This window comes from Pongo pygmaeus, chromosome 18 (genome assembly GCF_028885625.2).
Source record: "Pongo pygmaeus isolate AG05252 chromosome 18, NHGRI_mPonPyg2-v2.0_pri, whole genome shotgun sequence".
NCBI lineage: Eukaryota > Metazoa > Chordata > Mammalia > Primates > Hominidae > Pongo > Pongo pygmaeus.
Genome location: NC_072391.2, coordinates 34,124,337 through 34,135,281, shown reverse-complemented (window position 1 = coordinate 34,135,281; position 10,945 = coordinate 34,124,337). Strand labels below are relative to the sequence as shown.

At 35.9% G+C, this 10,945-nt stretch overlaps 1 long non-coding RNA gene across 1 annotated transcript; it reads left to right on the top strand.

Moving 5' to 3' along the window:
- Nucleotides 1–2,590: 2,590 nt before the first annotated feature.
- On the top strand, nucleotides 2,591–3,936 carry LOC134737566 (uncharacterized). Its single transcript, XR_010124390.1, has 3 exons — nucleotides 2,591–2,682; nucleotides 3,254–3,377; nucleotides 3,916–3,936. It is a non-coding gene; the product is annotated as an uncharacterized LOC134737566 (long non-coding RNA).
- Nucleotides 3,937–10,945: the final 7,009 nt, after the last annotated feature.

Genomic DNA, 10,945 nt, shown 5'->3' with positions numbered 1-10,945 from the left:
ATAGCTAGAGAGCAAGGAAAATTCTATAAATCTTGAAAGAAAATGCCAGTTTAGACTAGTGTTTTCGATAATGGCAACTACTTTACTAGTGCCACTTTTTTGAAACAAGCAAGGGGAAAAATTCAAACCAATTCAAAGGAAACCAGGATTAAAATGTTCACAAATATATGTAAATCAAACAAAATATTAAACTAGGTATGCAAACCAGAAAATAAATGCTTCACAGACAGAAGGTAAGTTCGGTACAAAACAAGAGTGTTCAATCCAGAAAGATATTTGTCTTTATAGCAGAAAGGACTTACCAGAATAGACAAAAGGCCTTTTATTATGCTAGGAGGGATAGATGGTCTTTTATTAAAGTAGGCTTATTCAAACCAGATCCCAACAATGTCAAAAATCCTGTATCAAAGTAACAGATTCTTAACCTGAGGGAAGACTCACCAGGGCAGAAAAAGTGATTTATACAAGCAGAGCACTCAGTGGTATAAAGTGAGGACTGCATACGTGTTCCGAGAATCACTAATTCCTTCCCATAGCAAACTTTTCAGGTCCCATTTGCGGCACCATATGTGTAAACCTAAACAACAAACACACAAAGACTCTCTAAAGTGAAAGACATTTACTTGGGAATAAATTATAGTAATGAGGATGTAAATGTAACAGTGCACATTAATGCTCAGTGATCTCATAAACTAGTTCCTTAGTCTGTCTAAGAATAGACTGAAATGCAGATGATAAGTAGTCTAGAGGAAAAGAGAGGCTTTATAGATTGATTTTGGCTATACCTATCACAAGATTTAGATTGGTCAGATGGCTATGTCTGGGTTGGATTCAGAGTGTGTTAGCAAAATGCAGTCATGACCTACCACTGCAAGTTTCTTTGATGCCAGCCTACTACAAGAATGTTGAGTCAGTTTCTGAGAGAGAGGCAATTCTTTGTACACATACTGTTCTCCTTTGTCAGTCTTATTCTGTTAACTTCAGTGATGGGGCATGGCTCTGTGTGCAGCAGCTATTAATAATTGGTAAATGGGTTTGAGGTTTAGAGCTGGAATGATCCTTTTGTGACAGTCTTGGAGAAGGACTATGGCTAGAACTATAGAAATAACATATTTGCTAGAAGAATGTGCTTGAGACATCAGTGGAATTTTTTATTTTTCAGCCTACAATACAGATGAGCAGGAAAAGCTCTTGGATGAAGCCATACAGGCTGTGAAGGTCCAGTCATTCCAAATGAAGGGATGCCTGGTAAGAATGGAAATGTGGGAGGCACAGTTGCAGTTCGTGTGTTCCTAAGGAAGCATGTGCAGTGTTTTCTAGATTTAGGTGGCACCACTGTTTCTGGTAAATCTAATCTTCACTGTCTAACAGCATGTATCTTCAGTCTCATCTCCCTCAAGCACTGTGTGGAGCAATTTCAACAAAGAGCCCTGTTTACTCACATGTATATTTATGGTTTGGGATTGTCTGTCTTCCCTACTAGAATACAAGCTCGTAAGAACAAGAGACCCTTCCTTTTATTTACGCATTACTGTATTATTACCACAGCAGTGTCTGACCAGAATTACTAGCTTCCTTGGTTCTATAGCTCAGACCTGAGAATCACTTAACATATAATAGGTACTCAGTAAATATTTGTTGAATGAGTGGATTTAAATGCTTTGCATTTGAATTATTCAGCTTTTATTCTAAATATCTTGAAACCTTTAATTTCTTTCCTGAATAGATATATTTATTGTAGAAGCTAACTTAAAAATTGTACTTAACACTTACTTATATATTTTCATATTTTAAAAGATAAAGTAAGAGATAATCTGTGTAGACACAGTGGATTCTCTGGATTAAAATGTAAGGAATTGAGCCAAATTGATTGGTATTTTAAGCTATAAATTACTGTGATGAAGACAATGCTATATTACCTTTGTAAAATGTCTTACTATGCTTCCTAAAGCATAGTAATATGCTCTTGTATCTTTTATTGGTTTCATTCCCAATTCAGAAATGAAAAATAAATGTCTTGGAGTGGAGAAGATGGGTTTGCTGTTGCTTGCTCCTTTCTCTTCCTGTGTATGGATAGTGTTTCCTCTATCTCAAGGAATTGCTTGCATTTCTGAGTTAAGTAGAACATATGGGCATTGCCAGGGTTTGAAGAATGCAAGAGGAAAGCAAACTTACATGGATAGTCACTTTAGACAGCTCTGAAGAGTCTTTAACCCATGACAAAGCCACGTCAGGATAGTATCTTGCTTCACCTGAATCAGTATGCCAGTTCTCTTGATTGCAGGTAAAATGCAATGAATGGAGCTAGTTTCTTAGTCTCTACAGATTGAAAAGATTAGCATTCTATCAAGAAGCTTGCAGTCCTAGCTAAGCAAGTCTTACTAAGAGTCATACATCCTTTTCTTTTTAGTAGAGATGGCAAGCTGAAATGATCTAAAGTTGATTTTTTTATGTGGTTAAAATAATTTAAGTGCTGTATACTTTTAAAACTATGTAACAAGTCCTTGATGTAAAGAGTTTGTACAACCAAGATAAACGTTTATTTAAATTAAGCATTCTCATCTATTCTCTTGGTATTTCTGTAGGACAAAAACAAGCTTATGGATGCTCTAAAACATGCTTCTAATATGCTGGGTGAACTCTGGACTTCTATGTTATCACCAGAGAGCTACTATGAACTTTGTACCTTTTGAATGTTGAAGAACAAACATTTGGACCATACCTTTTTCTTGATAGGACAATTTTTGATGAAGTTTTTCTGGAGTTATCTTATTCTTTGTTATCTGAATCACATGGCACTGCTTCTCCATGCAAATGTGCTAAGTGAGAAAAACACTTTGAGAGTACTCCTTTCCTATGTTTAAACATCTTTAAGTGTGTTGTCGTTGGTGCATCTCAATTTTCAGACCCCTCATGTGGCTATTCAGGCTATGACGCAGTTGGTTCTTTAATGCTTAGATTTTGTTATGCAGCAGTCTCAAATGGACAGGAATTTAATCATTTGCCATTTCAAAACCCATTAGCAGTCTGACAGGTAACCATTGTATTTATTGCTTTGCTTCACCACACATGCTTTAAAACCCTTGTTTTAAAGTAAGAAAAGCCCAGCTAAAATTCTTTCTTCACTTGAGCACTCTCTTAAAGGACTAAAACTTAAGATATCTGCCCGGTAGTTAATAATGACTCCAACAAGTTTCAAAGTTTTGCTTAGATTGGCTTATCTTTATTTTTAGTCCTTAATCATAATTAAAAGATATGGCCATTTCTGATGAACTGCACTACTTGGAGGTCTACCTGACAGATGAGTTTGCTAAAGGAAGGAAAGTGGCAGATCTCTATGAACTTGTACAGTATGCTGGAAGCATTATCCCAAGGCTGTAAGTAATTACAAATCGGAGGATTTTTGTGTCTGTATTTCCCAATTTATGTTATGTCCTTTATGATTATCAGGTTAAAAAAAAGTTTTAAGGGTAATTTCTTAACAAATTGAGATTAACATTTTGGTAGATACTCTCTTATTTGTTTTAGAGTAACTAGATTTATGTTTTATGTAGATATTTGAGGAATTTTGGAAAGAGAAAAAATGTACATGCTATTTTGTTTAATGTCTTGACTGTTAGAAAAATTAATATGACTATTATTCTCTTCCTAATATGTTTAAAGGTAATATCTATCTTGTATATATACAGTATATGTCTGTGTGTGTGTGTGTGTATATGTGCATATATATCTATAGTTTTTTTAGAGGTCAGTCAGCAGTTATATTTTAAATCAGACATTTTCCTCGTCATGCAGGAGAAAACAACATGGTTCCTGTCTTGTTTATTTAATGTTTTGTTCAATGTGTTTGGAAATAATCAAATTCTTGATTTGAATATTTTATTTCTAATCAGCATTTCTTCATAATTCTCCTAGTTACCTTTTGATCACAGTTGGAGCTGTATATGTGGAGTCATTTCCTCAGTTCAGGAAGGACATTTTGAAAGATTTGGTAGAAGTGTGCCGTGGTGTGCAGCATCCCTTGAGGGGTCTGTTTCTTTGAAATTACCTTCTTCAGTGTACCAGAAATATCTTACCTGATGAAAGAGAGCCAACAGAGTAAGTGATTGTCTTTCTTGATTTTGTTGCAATATTTCTTTCATTGTAGAATGTATAAAAGTGTGGAAACATTGACAGAAATACAATAAGTATGAATAACTCTTCCACCCAGTCAGCCATTTAGTTAGCATTTGTATATAGATTTCCTTTGTCATATAGAACTCCTCAGTATATGCAGTATGATCTAAAATGTAGTCTTATGCAAATTTTATCTTTGGATTATTAAGACCTGCTTTTTAAATTTAATGTAATTGAGCATTTTCCCACTACACTAAATATTCTTTGAAAATGCCCAAGGTAATTTATAGATTCAATGCCATCCCCATCAAGCTACGAATGACTTTCTTCACAGAATTGGAAAAAACTACTTTAAAGTTCATGTGGAACCAAAAAAGAGCCCTCATCGCCAAGTCAATCCTAAGCCAAAAGAACAAAGCTGGAGGCATCATGCTACCTGACTTCAAACTATACTACAAGGCTACAGTAACCAAAACAGCATGGTACTGGTACCAAAATAGAGATATAGATCCATGGAACAGAACAGAGCCCTCAGAAATAACACCACATGTCTGCAACTATCTGATCTTTGACAAACCTGAGAAAAACAAGCAATGGGGAAAGGATTCCCTATTTAATAAATGGTGCTGGGAAAACTGGCTAGCCATATGTAGAAAGCTGAAACTGGATCCCTTCCTTACACCTTATACAAAAATCAATTCAAGATGGATTAAAGACTTAAACGTTAGACCTAAAACCATAAAAACCCTAGAAGAAAACCTAGGGATTACCATTCAGAACATAGGCATGGGCAAGGACTTCATGTCTAAAACACCAAAAGCAATGGCAACAAAAGCCAAAATTGACAAATGGGATCTAATTAAACTAAAGAGCTTCTGCACAGCAAAAGAAACTACCATCAGAGTGAACAGGCAGCCTGCAAAATGGGAGAAAATTTTTGCAACCTACTCATCTGACAAAGGGCTAATATCCAGAATCTACAATGAACTCCAACAAATTTACAAGAAAAAAACAAACAACCCCATCAAAAAGTGGGCAAAGGATATGAACAGACACTTCTCAAAAGAAGACATTTATACAGCCAAAAGACACATGAAAAAATGCTCATCATCACTGGCCATCAGAGAAATGCAAATCAAAACCACAATGAGATACCATCTCACACCAGTTAGAATGCCAATCATTAAAAAGTCAGGAAGCAACAGGTGCTGGAGAGGATGTGGAGAAATAGGAACACTTTTACACTGTTGGTGGGACTGTAAACTAGTTCAACCATTGTGGAAGTCAGTGTGGGGATTCCTCAGGGATCTAGAACTAGAAATACCATTTGACCCACCCATCCCATTACTGGGTATATACCCAAAGGACTATAAATCATGCTGCTATAAAGACACATGCACACGTATGTTTATTGTGGCACTATTCACAATAGCAAAGACTTGGAACCAAACCAAATGTCCAACAATGATAGACTGGATTAAGAAAATGTGGCACATATACACCATGGAATACTATGCAGCCATAAAAAATGATGAGTTCATGTCCTTTGTAGGGACATGGATTAAATTGGAAATCATCATTCTCAGTAAACTATCACAAGGACAAAAAACCAAACACCGCATGTTCTCACTCATAGATGGGAACTGAACAATGAGAACACATGGACACAGGAAAGGGAACATCACACTCTGGGGACTGTTGTGGGGTGGGGGGAGGGGGGAGGGATAGCATTAGGAGATATACCTAATGCTAAATGACGAGTTAATGGGTGCAGCACACCAGCATGGCACATGTATATGTATGTAACTAACCTGCACATTGTGCACATGTACCCTAAAACTTAAAGTATAATCACAAAAAAAAAAAGAAAAGAAAATACAACTTTTAAAGGGGGTTATATTTGGAAATTGAATTTCTAATGAAATAATAAAGTGTGAGCCAGCTGGATTTCATAATTGTTCCTTCAATGTCTATCAGTTTTTATAATTTATAGACTGCTAGTTACCTTGGAATATAAGTGATTTGAATGATCTGTTACAAGTTAGCTACTAACTCCAGAAAAGAAAAAATAAAAGCCATTCAGAGACACTCCTGTCTCTAGTGTAATCAGCATTCTGGCATCAAAGTCTACTGTAATTTTATCTCACAGCAGGGGCAGGTGGTCAGCCAACTTGGTCTTCAGTGGGGTGAGCTGTTCACATGCCAGGTCCCCAGATTAAAGAACTTCATTCCTTTTTTAAAAAGTTTATGCATTTATTTTCTTTCTTTAATTTTTAATCTTTTTTCAGTCTGCCCCAACAGATTTTGGTTTTTTCTTTTTAATATTTTCATTTAGTTCTGAGGTGTACAATTCAATGGTTTTTAATATATCTGCATCAATTTCTTTTAAAACAGTACAGAAAAGATAAAAAAATTTAACAATGTAGAGAAATTGATGAAGTTATTTGCTTTATTACATTTTGACTGTCCATTTTGAGCATTTAATTAGGCAATCAATAAAAATTTTTGAAAGCTACTGAGGTCTCCATCCCAGGAGATCTAGAAAAATAAAGCAGGAAATCCATGGTCTCTTCCCTCACAAAGCTTGCATTCCAATTAAAAACAAAATATTCAACAGTAAAATGATGTACTTAGCAGTACACCCTAAGTGTTAATTTTTTTAGCCTTTTGTTTTTGTTTTTGGTTTGTAGGGATGGGGTCTCATTATGTTGCCCAGGCCGGTTTTAAGCTCCTGTCCTAAAGCAATCTTCCTGCCTTGGCCTCCCAAAGCATTGGGATTACCGACATGAGCCACCATGCCCACCCTTCTAGCCTTTTTGAATTAAGGAAGTTGCCATAAGAGCAAGTCCAGTTGGCCCAGGATAGGGAGTTGGGGAAAGTAATTTGCCCTTTAAATTTATACTGTCCTCTCCAGGTACTTTTTTCCCTAGATTGTGTTCCCTTTGAAATTTAACACTAAGCCAAAGAAATTGAAAGTGGTTTTTTATAAAGCATTGGTGTACTACAGAGATAAGTAGGAAATGCACAAAGGAGAGGGATAGTAGTAAGTTGGTCCTGTGAATACTGTGTAAAGACTTTTCTGTTTCTTTGCAGTGAAGAAACAACTGGCGATATCAGTGATTCCGTGGATTTTGTACTGCTCAACTTTGCAGAAATGAACAAGCTCTGGGTGTGAATGCAGCATCAGGGACATAGCCGAGATAGAGAAAAAAGAGAACGAGAAGGATAAGAACTGAGAATTTTAGTGGGAACAAATTTGGTGCACCTTAGTCAGTTGGAAGGTGTAAATGTGGAACGTTACAAACAGGTTTATATCTTTTTGTTACCTCTTCTTATGTTCTGAGATAAACTGAAATCTGATTTTTAAAATCAGAATATTTTTGTATATAATATTACATTGAAAAAATCTTAAAATGACTTTTACTGAAGAAGACTTAAATAAACAGAAAGATATATATGCAATGTTTGTGGATTGCAAGATTTAATGTTGTCAAGAGAGCATTTTTTTAAAAATTCATCATAGAGCCAATGTAATCTCAGTCAAAATCCCAGCAGAATTTTGTAGAAATTAAGAAGTTGATTCTAAAATTTATGTGAAGAAACAAAGAACCTAGAACAGCTACAACAAATTTGAAAAGGAAGAACAAAGTTGAGACCCAAACAACCCAAATTCATGATTTACCCTAAAGCTACAGTGAAAGCCTGTGTGGTATTGGTGAAAAGGACAGACATACAAATCAATGGAGGGGAATAAAACAGGGAATGGCAAACTTTACCTGTGAGGGACCAGATAATAAATGGTTTTTGACTTTGCAAGACATATGCTGTACAACAAGCTTGTCCAACGTGCGGCCCAGGACAGCTTTAAATGTGGCCCAACGTAAGTTTGTAAACTTTAAAACATGAGATTTTTTGCTTTTTTTTTTAAAGCTCAGCAGCTATTATTAGTGTATTTTACATGTGGCCCAAGATAATTCTTCTAATTCTTCTTCAAGCCAAGAGATTGGACACTCCTGGTCTACAACTACTAACACTGCAGATACGGTGCAAAAGCAGCCGCAGACAATACGGAAGTGAATGGGCATGGCTGTGTTCCAGTAAAACTTTATTTGTAAAAACAAGCATCAGCTCAGTTTACTGATCTCTGACTACACTATCAATAATAGACCCAGATATTTATGATCAGTTATTTTTGATAAAATTACAAAGGCAACCTTTTCAGCAAGTGATTCTGGAACAATTGGATGTTTATATGCAAACAAACAGAAAACCCTGAACCTTGACCCATCCTTCATACCACACAGAAAAACCCAAAAATCGATCAGAGACCTAAATATAGAACCTAAAACTGTTAGAAGAAAACACAGAGGAAATCTTTATGACCTAGGATTAGACAAAGATTTCTGAGGATACACATAAAAGCACAAGCCATGGAGAAAAAAGCTCACTTTTGAGAGACCAAGGCAGATGGATCACTTGAGTCTAGGAGTTTGAGACAAGCCTGGGCACCATAGGGAGACCCCATCTCTACAAAAATTACCAAAATTAGCTGGGCATGGTGGAATATACCTATAGTCCCAGCTACTTAGGAGGCTTGAGTTGGGAGGATGGCTTGAGCCCAGGAGGTGCACGTTGCATTGAGTGGAGAGTGTGCCACTGCACTCCAGCCTGGGCAACAGAACAAGACCTTGTCTCAAAAAGAAAATAGCTTTCAAAGTTTAGAAGTGAAGTCTTGGTGAGAAAAATCTCAAATACAGTGTTCAAGTTAGTAGTTCAAATATGTTACCAGGGGAATAGCTTAAGATTTTGAAAACAGATTTTTTTTAACCCTTACGTGTGTGTTTTGTTCTCTTTTAGATTGTTTTGACTGGCATATTGGAGCAAGCTGTAAACTGTAGGGATGCTTTGGCTCAAGAATATCTCATGGAGTGTGTTATTCTGGTAGGTTGGAATACTTATTTCATTTTTTTAAAGGACCTATTTTATCTTTCATTAAATTTAATTGTTTTGAAAAAATTTTGATGGAGTAGGAAACAAGCTTTCCTGGATAAAGAATTTTCCTTGCTGGGTGTGGTGACTCACACCTGTAATCCCAGCACTTTGGGAGTTCAAGGTGGGAGGATCTCTTGAGGCCAGGAGTTCAAAACCAGCCTGGGCAACATAGCAAGATGCCATTTCTATAAAAAATTAAAATCATTTTTCAATGCTGCTTTTTTTCATGTAATCTTGCTTCTTTGAAAAATAATTTAAAAACAGCAATTTTGTTTCTAATTTATAACTTGGTCTTTGTATCAATGTGGTTTGTTTTCCTCCAAAATGTAGGAATGAGTAATCTGAGTTTTCTAGGTCTCCATAGCTTTAGTTTAATTGTAGGTGCACTTTGTATATTGGAATATTTCTGTCTGAGCTTATATTTAGTAGAGAGGTTCAGAAGTAATGTGTTTGAATTTAGTGTGTTTGAATTTAGTTGTATAAGATTACAGTTTTTTTTTTTCCCACAAATGTGACCTTTACCATATATGAGTTCAGAATATTATGGGAAATACTTTTACTTGTATTGATCATTTGATTTTCAGGTTTTCCCTGATGAATTTCACCTCCAGACTTTGAATCCTTTTCTTCGAGCCTGTGCTAAGTTACACCAGAATGTAAACGTGAAAAACATAATCATTGCTTTAATTGATAGGGAAGACCTTCCAACACTGGAGGATAGATGCTCTGACTTGGGAATAATGAATTTTAAACATTTTTTTTTGAATTCTTTGTTTCTGTTACATCTTTATCATACCAATGATCTTAATTTAATTATACTATAAATAATTTAGCTTTGTGAGTATGAGTACTAGGTACTTGCCTAGGTTAGACATCAAAGAGGCTTAACTTAAATGTGCAGGAGACATGAAGATAATGAATATCTTTATTCTGTGTGTTTGATTGACATTTAAAGACATTGTACAGACTTATTTTTAAAATTGTACAAATCCAAAGATCATATTGAAGAACAAAATTTGTTTTTTACCGTGATGTAAGTATCTTGCAGTGGGAACTCATTTGATTTAGAGTAGCCATAAGATACAGATGATTGAAAATGTTCAAGTAATCACTCTATCATCACATTTTCTTAAAGAAAAAATTTTAAGTATCACATATGTTTAGTACATCCACTTTAAGTTTTATTTTCTTAGATTTTTTTTTTTTTTTCACACAGAGTCTCACCCCATCACCCAAGCTAGAGTGCAGTGGCGCTATCTCGGCTCACTGCAACCTCCGACTCCTGGGTTCAAGTGATTCTAGTGTCTCAGCCTCCAGAGTAGCTGGGATTACAGACATGCACCACCATGCCTGGCTAATTTTTTTATTTTTAGTAGAGACGGGATTTTGCCAGGTTGGCCAGGCTGGTCTCAAACTCCTGAGCTCAGATGATCCGCCTGCCTCAGCTTCCCAAAGTGCTGGGATTACAGATGTGAGCCACTGCGCTTGGCCAATGGGTGACTTTTTTGCAGCCATGTTGTGTAGTAGTATATAATGTCCGTCCTACTACTTGTAAGCATTGTCATGAAACCAGAAACCTAAGTGAAGATTTATTTCTACAGATACATCTTGTATATTTTTTAAAAAACTAAGTTATTAGTTTTAAAGTCTGAGAATTTAGATAACAAAGTTTTCCAAATTACCAGCTCAATCCTGGACAGCAGGAATTCCATACTTATTGGGCTTACTCTTAAAGGAAGCTGGTAACTGGATTTTCCTGTGTTGCCTGGAATGTCACTTCCCCATCTCTGTCAGTAATGATGCTTCTGGGCATAACAAAATGTGGATGTAGTTGTGA